Raw genomic sequence first — 6,365 nt, 5'->3', positions numbered from 1 at the left:
GTGTGGGATTAAAGTGTACAGATTGTGAAAATGGTGATGTTGTTAATGTGGCATGACGAGACAGACAGACAGACTGTCCTTTTTATGGCAGGTATCTAACCTAAGAACAGTGTGTCCTTTTTTACAAGTTTCACGACAAAGCTTCAAAATCTTGAAAAAGTTACTTCATGTCAGAGATTCATGCATGCATCTGCAGCTCAGTTAAATGCACTGGCAATGTGGGCAATGATTCAAGGAAAGTAGGCGCAGAGACATTTCAGACTTGGCCCTGAACTACTGCTGAAGTCGACAGAGATGCTGCTTAAAGGTCAGAGTTGACCTTTGAGCAGTTCATCACCTGCCAACTAGATGCTCTAGGAAAGAATACATTTTCTCCTATTACTTGTTTCAATATGAGTTTCTGTTAACCCCACCACGTGTACACATCCTGTTATACTGTTAAATTATATTAATATGATGTGTGAGCAGAGATGATTCTGAAGCTAAAACCTTATTATTGCCAGCTTTTCTCCAGGCTAACAGGAAGTTTTTCTCTCAGGAAGTTTTAGTTCTTATCACAAAATGTGTTTGGCTTTTTTGTTTTGTAGAACCAAGAGAGTCCTTGGATAATGATATTTAAAACTTTACGTCCTTTAGATGAGCAAATTCATTTATTGGATTTATCTCATAAAACTTGATGATTATATTTTGTTTTGGACTGAAACCTGTTTACAAGCAATGTCTGCCATTTCCAGGTAGAGGAAGAGTTCAATACAATACATCATAAAAAACATGTAACAACCATAGACTGTATAAATAATGGACGTAGTGTCAGTGACGTCACCCATCTGTTCCTGAGCGCTTTTTTGAAGCCAATCGTCAGCGGCAGCCATATTGGAAATGCGGAACTCAACCAGGCATAGGGTGACGTAAAGGGGCGGAGTTTGAGCCTCCTAGCCAACAGCTATGTGCTCCCGTCCGGGAGTCAAATCAGTCACGTCCTTATTTGGGCAAAAACTTGTAATCTTAAAGGTCACATGTTATGCAAAATTGACTTTTTAATGGTTCTCTACCTGAAATATGTGTCCCTGGCATGTCTACAAACCCCCCGAAAATAAGGCGTGGTCAGAGAGCGCATTCACATCTAAAGGCACAGAAACAGAAAACAGCCTGTTCTGAGCAGGGCTGAAAAAGAGGGGTTTACATGCATACCAAAATCTGATTTCAAAGTGGGTTTTTTTTCAGCAATAAACATTGAAGACATGTTTTGGGGACCTCTTAGACCAATACATTTTGATGAAAAAGAGCATGATATGTCACCTTTAATATCTTCTGAACCGTTGCGTTAGAAAAAAATTCACCCCCTGCACAGTGTGTGCCGATAGAGAGATTATCTACGTAGAGCCAAGCCGTTTTTTGAACCAGGCTGTAAACATGTTTATTGATGCTGCAAAGATCGTCTTTTTTGAACTGGTGTGTATGTGGTTTCCGGTGTTTCTGCAGCCAGCCTCAAGCAGATTCTTGATGAATTGCAGTTTATCACACTTCCGCATGGGCTTCATAGTTTGAGACCGGAGGTTGCCGCTTGGTAACAACAAATAAAAGAATTAAAAAAAAAAAATCAAACAAAAAGAATATCATGTTGAACACAGATCCCTGCCCAGTCTTATCTGACTGTGACTTCATTTTCAGCCTCTCAAATGTAAAGCTGATGAGGAATCTTTAAGTGTAAGTTTAAATTGGTTGTACCGTTGTCTTTTCCCTCCTGGTTTCATGTAGAAAGCTGTCACTTATGGAGGATGGTCTTGTCCGCTGCACATAAAGGACATTTGTCTATGAGACAGACATTTGCATAACTCAAACTGGCTCAAAATATCTCAGTTATTTGAGCAGTTGCATTTGGTGGACGGAGTTAAAAACGTATGTAGAGGGTGCAGAGCAGGACTGGTGGCGACACAGTGGCGTCTGCCATTCTGGGAGCAGAAATTCTGGGATGGTGTTGTCGACTGACAAAGTGATATAGACAGATGCAAACACAGTTGGGGTCTGAGGGGGTGAGGGAAACTGTTACGTCATGGATTATAATGTATGGGTGATTTTAAATTTTATATTCAAACTGGTTTCAAAAGGTTTCTTTGAAAGCTACAAACACAATCAAACAGAATCAGTAGTTATGGTCAAAGTCCATGCGCACAATAGGAAAAACATTTCCACATTTCCAGTAGCTCAATAAGCTGTTCACCACTTTTACATTGTGTGAACATCCCTTCTGTGAGGATACATGTTCACAATAAAAGCCTCCACATGGGCGGGGTAGCTTACTTAATCTCTGCTATAAGTGGAGGGGTGTAGGGTATCCCATGAGCACCAGGGCAGGCGGGGATGTGATGACATCACATCACTGACACTCACTCAGTCATGCTCTCGTGGTGTCCACTCTGACTACATCTGTGTTTGTGTGTGCAGGGGTTTATAAACTGTGTTGATCAGTTCTGATTAGCTTTTTTATCTGTGTTAAATAGCACAACAGCGGAGAGCTTGACCAATCACAATGAGGCAGAGCTGCAGAGGCGTTGCCAGGAGCGACAGCAGGAAATCGATCACATGCAGCAAGTGCTTGAGACCAAGATTCAGCTCCTGCAGGAGGTTTGATCTCTCACACATTCAGCTGGGTAAACTGGAGGGGGCTCAGATTCACATTTTATAACAGTGTCTTTATCTGTGTGTGTCCAGGAGGCCCAGCTGGCACGAAGCGAGGCTGATCGCATGGCCTCACTGGCTGGGTCACACTCCAATGTCTCCCTCCACTCCCTTGACACCCCCATGGAGGACATCCCTGAGGGAGAGAGACCTCTAAGCATCCTGTCCTCCCCATCCAACACCAACAAAGACAGGTGAAAAATCACTTATACCAGCATCAATATCAAACAACCAAACCTGCCTCCACATCTCACCAATAATATGTGTGTTTATGTGTTCAGGTTAATCGAGGAGCTGACTCACGAGCTGCGCTCTAAGGAGGCGCTCATCACGGAGCTGAGCGGAGAGAAGACAACTCTCACACTGAGGGTGGGAGAGCTGGAGGGACAAGTCGAAGAGCTGTCTTCATCTCTGCTGCAGAAGGACAAAGATGTGGAGGTATAAACACATTATAATAACATTTTTTGAAATGACACCTCACATCAAAAATGTGTCATGTGGCATCTTTAAAGCTCTCTCTAAATTTGTATGAAGGGATCTCAGTCCAGTATTGCTTATTTATAAAAGGCCTCTAATATTACTGCATTCCTCTGGACCACCATGTCTCCTGTGGTCAGACTGCCATTCTAGAGAGAGGCTCCTCATGCAGCATGTGTGACATTCCTTAACCTCATTTTTAACAGCTATTCATGTAGGTCACCAGATCTATTTTCATGCATTAACTACTGTTCAAACAGACACACTGTGGATGCATGTTTATAAGTACAGGAACACTTTAGACACCAATAAAATAAAATGAAAAATGACATTTCCATAAGTGTATGCTGTTCTGTTCCCAGTTTTTGTATGTGCTAAACTTCAGATTGTATAAAACATCTGATTTACAGTCTGTTTCCTGTATTACAGTTTTATCAAGAGGAGCTGGGTCACGAGAGGCTGCGCATCGAGCAGGAGATGCAGGTGTGTGGAGCTCTGTATCTTTTGTGAAATGAAGGCATGGCTATGGCATTCAGTTTTGGTGTTAAAACAAGCGCACATGTTATTCTAGAGTTCTCCACTAAGTGTCAGAGCAGCATCACACTTCTCATTGTCTAATTTCAGACTGACTCTGCCTCCCTATGGAGAAGTCATGCACAGCAGCACTTTCACACAAGACCTAACAACTATCACCAAAAAGATGACACATTTAAATCAATGCCAGGTTGCAAATTATTATTTTAAAGGAGTCCCCTTGAGTTTTAAAGATGAAAGGTGAATAGCCTTATTTGCTGAACCCTCCTGTTATGTTTGTTTCTCTGGAACAGCAATAATGTTCCTGGGTCAATTTGACCCGGGGCATATTCAATTATCCAAAAGTGTTAGAACCCAAAAAAAATAAAAATAAATATTAAACATTTAACATTAATAAACATTTTTTTTAATCTCATTATGAACTCCATTACTAACCATTTAAATCAATATTTAGTGCAGTTGTGTTCTTTAATCCTCACAGATCATGGTTGAATAAGGATTATTCGCTCATTGTTTATGAAAATTTTGTTACAAGTTTTTTAAATGTACATTGAAAAGACCTAAATATAAATACCATAGCTTTACATGACAGAGATTTTGTTTTATTTTATTTTCAATTTTTATTTTTTTATGAAGTGATGTTGATAAATTAACATGAACCACCTCTTCTGTCACATGCTGCACAGTTTTTTGGCTGTTTTTAGCTGGTTTGGAAGGCATATATTGCCTAAAATGTGAAATGAACCACTGTGGATTTTATATGTTCAATTTCACCTATTAAGCCAAGCAAAGACGTTTCATACCGAAAATAATAAGCATTTTTTTTATTTTTTTTTTAACTTTAAAAAAGGTAAACTTGACCCACAGCATAACAGGAGGGTTAACAAAAATAATGCTTTTTTAACTTCCCTTCTGAAGTGAACAAACTGAGAGAAGAACATGATGCAAAAAAAAGGGGGGGTTATTACTGTAATGCAGCCTCATGTGACTCCTCAAGAGAATTTCCATCTTACAGAGGGTTTACCTCATCACACAAAGTGCCTGATTCTCATTACATTTACAGGCTTTAGCTGCACTCACATCCCCAAGGACACATTTCCTCCTGATTCATAATTAAAGACAAATGGAGGGGGGGGGGGCACTTACATGATGTCTGTTCCTCCTGCTCAGAGAAAATCTTTATTACAGTATATGTAGATCAATGTATCGCTCTAAAAGCCTTACCCACTAAGCCTTATGTTTCACCTCGTTGCTGCTGTGCTGTGTTGCTTTGTAATATTCTTAGGTCACATTGTTTGTTGCAGACATGTTTCCTGTTGCTGTGTGAGTCGTTCACAAGCAGTGCTTTGTTTTCAAGGTACCTGTGCAGCCGTTTTAACTTGTAAATCAGTTGTGGTTTAAGGATGCAAATGCAGGCTGTGTACTCAGATTTCAGCTGAGACGCCCGTGTGCATAAAAGTGTGTTTGTGTCATGAATGCACTACACTGTGCAAAACATAAAGTTACAAAGGGAGTGAGTCAGTGTTTAGAGTGTAACAAGATTAATTTAACATTTGTGTCTGTGTTTAAATAGATAGGAATGGATGTTACCATTACCATACTATCAACATTGGTGCAATGAGTAGGGGTCGTGTTGAAATGCAGGTTTCTGGGTCAGTTCCAACGACATTTGACTTTGCAAAATTAGAAGGAAGAGGTTGTTGTGCAATTGTTTTTTTGTGTGTCCATTCCCATGAGGTGCTTTCTTCCATGTGTGTGTCTGCATGCAGCCATCCTGCAGTTTAGCAGGTTAGCAGGTCTGATTTCAGCGGGGTGGTCGATAGGTCAGGTTGACCTGTTAGAGCTCAGCGACCCCAACAGTGATATCAGGTTGTGTTGTCTCAGACAGACACGCCATGAGAGATCTTAATTAGATCCCCAGACACCACAGACATTTGGATCAGATCTATGTCTGGACAGAGAGAAAGAAATGTTATCTGAAACCTCTCAGCACAATTATTCACAGTGTTTCCACTTTCGAGGCTATTATTTGCCGTTTTAACACCACAGTCATCATGCATTTTGACATTTGTTTGTATTTATACACGTCATCTAAGAAATATATATCTAGAGAGACTTGTGCATTCTGTATGTTGTTGTCAGCATTCTTGAGGCAAGCTCTCACAAACATTTGAATTTGAGAAAATGACAAACAAAATCCTAAGCAGAAGCATAAACAAGGTCTGACCACTCAGACTCACACTATAATAAAGATGTAAAGGATGTGAATTTTATTCTGAAGGGATAGAATTGCTGTGAAGATGAAGATAGAAAGTCAACATGGTATTTTTTGCTCTGACGTACGTATCTGTTTGGAAGTCACCGCATGACAGCGTGACCATCTGTCTGCGCTCCCTCAGGGAAAACAAAACTCTGGTCACTGCAGAGATGAAATGCTGCAGTTAGATGTGTGAGAAAGGCTTGATTGTTTGAACACCACAGTGAAACCATTGTTAAAATACCTGCACCATGGCAACAGCAAATACAAATAATACTTATCCTGAAGCAAAGGCTTTTTTTAAACTCAAGTCTGACAAGGGGGGCTATTAAAGGTCCAACACTACCTCTGCAGTGTGGTTATCCTCAGACAACAACTATAGTGATGCTGTTATTTAAATGTTCTTTAACCCAAACTG

Source organism: Notolabrus celidotus, chromosome 15 (genome assembly GCF_009762535.1).
Source record: "Notolabrus celidotus isolate fNotCel1 chromosome 15, fNotCel1.pri, whole genome shotgun sequence".
NCBI lineage: Eukaryota > Metazoa > Chordata > Actinopteri > Labriformes > Labridae > Notolabrus > Notolabrus celidotus.
Note: the sequence above shows the minus strand (reverse complement) of the source record.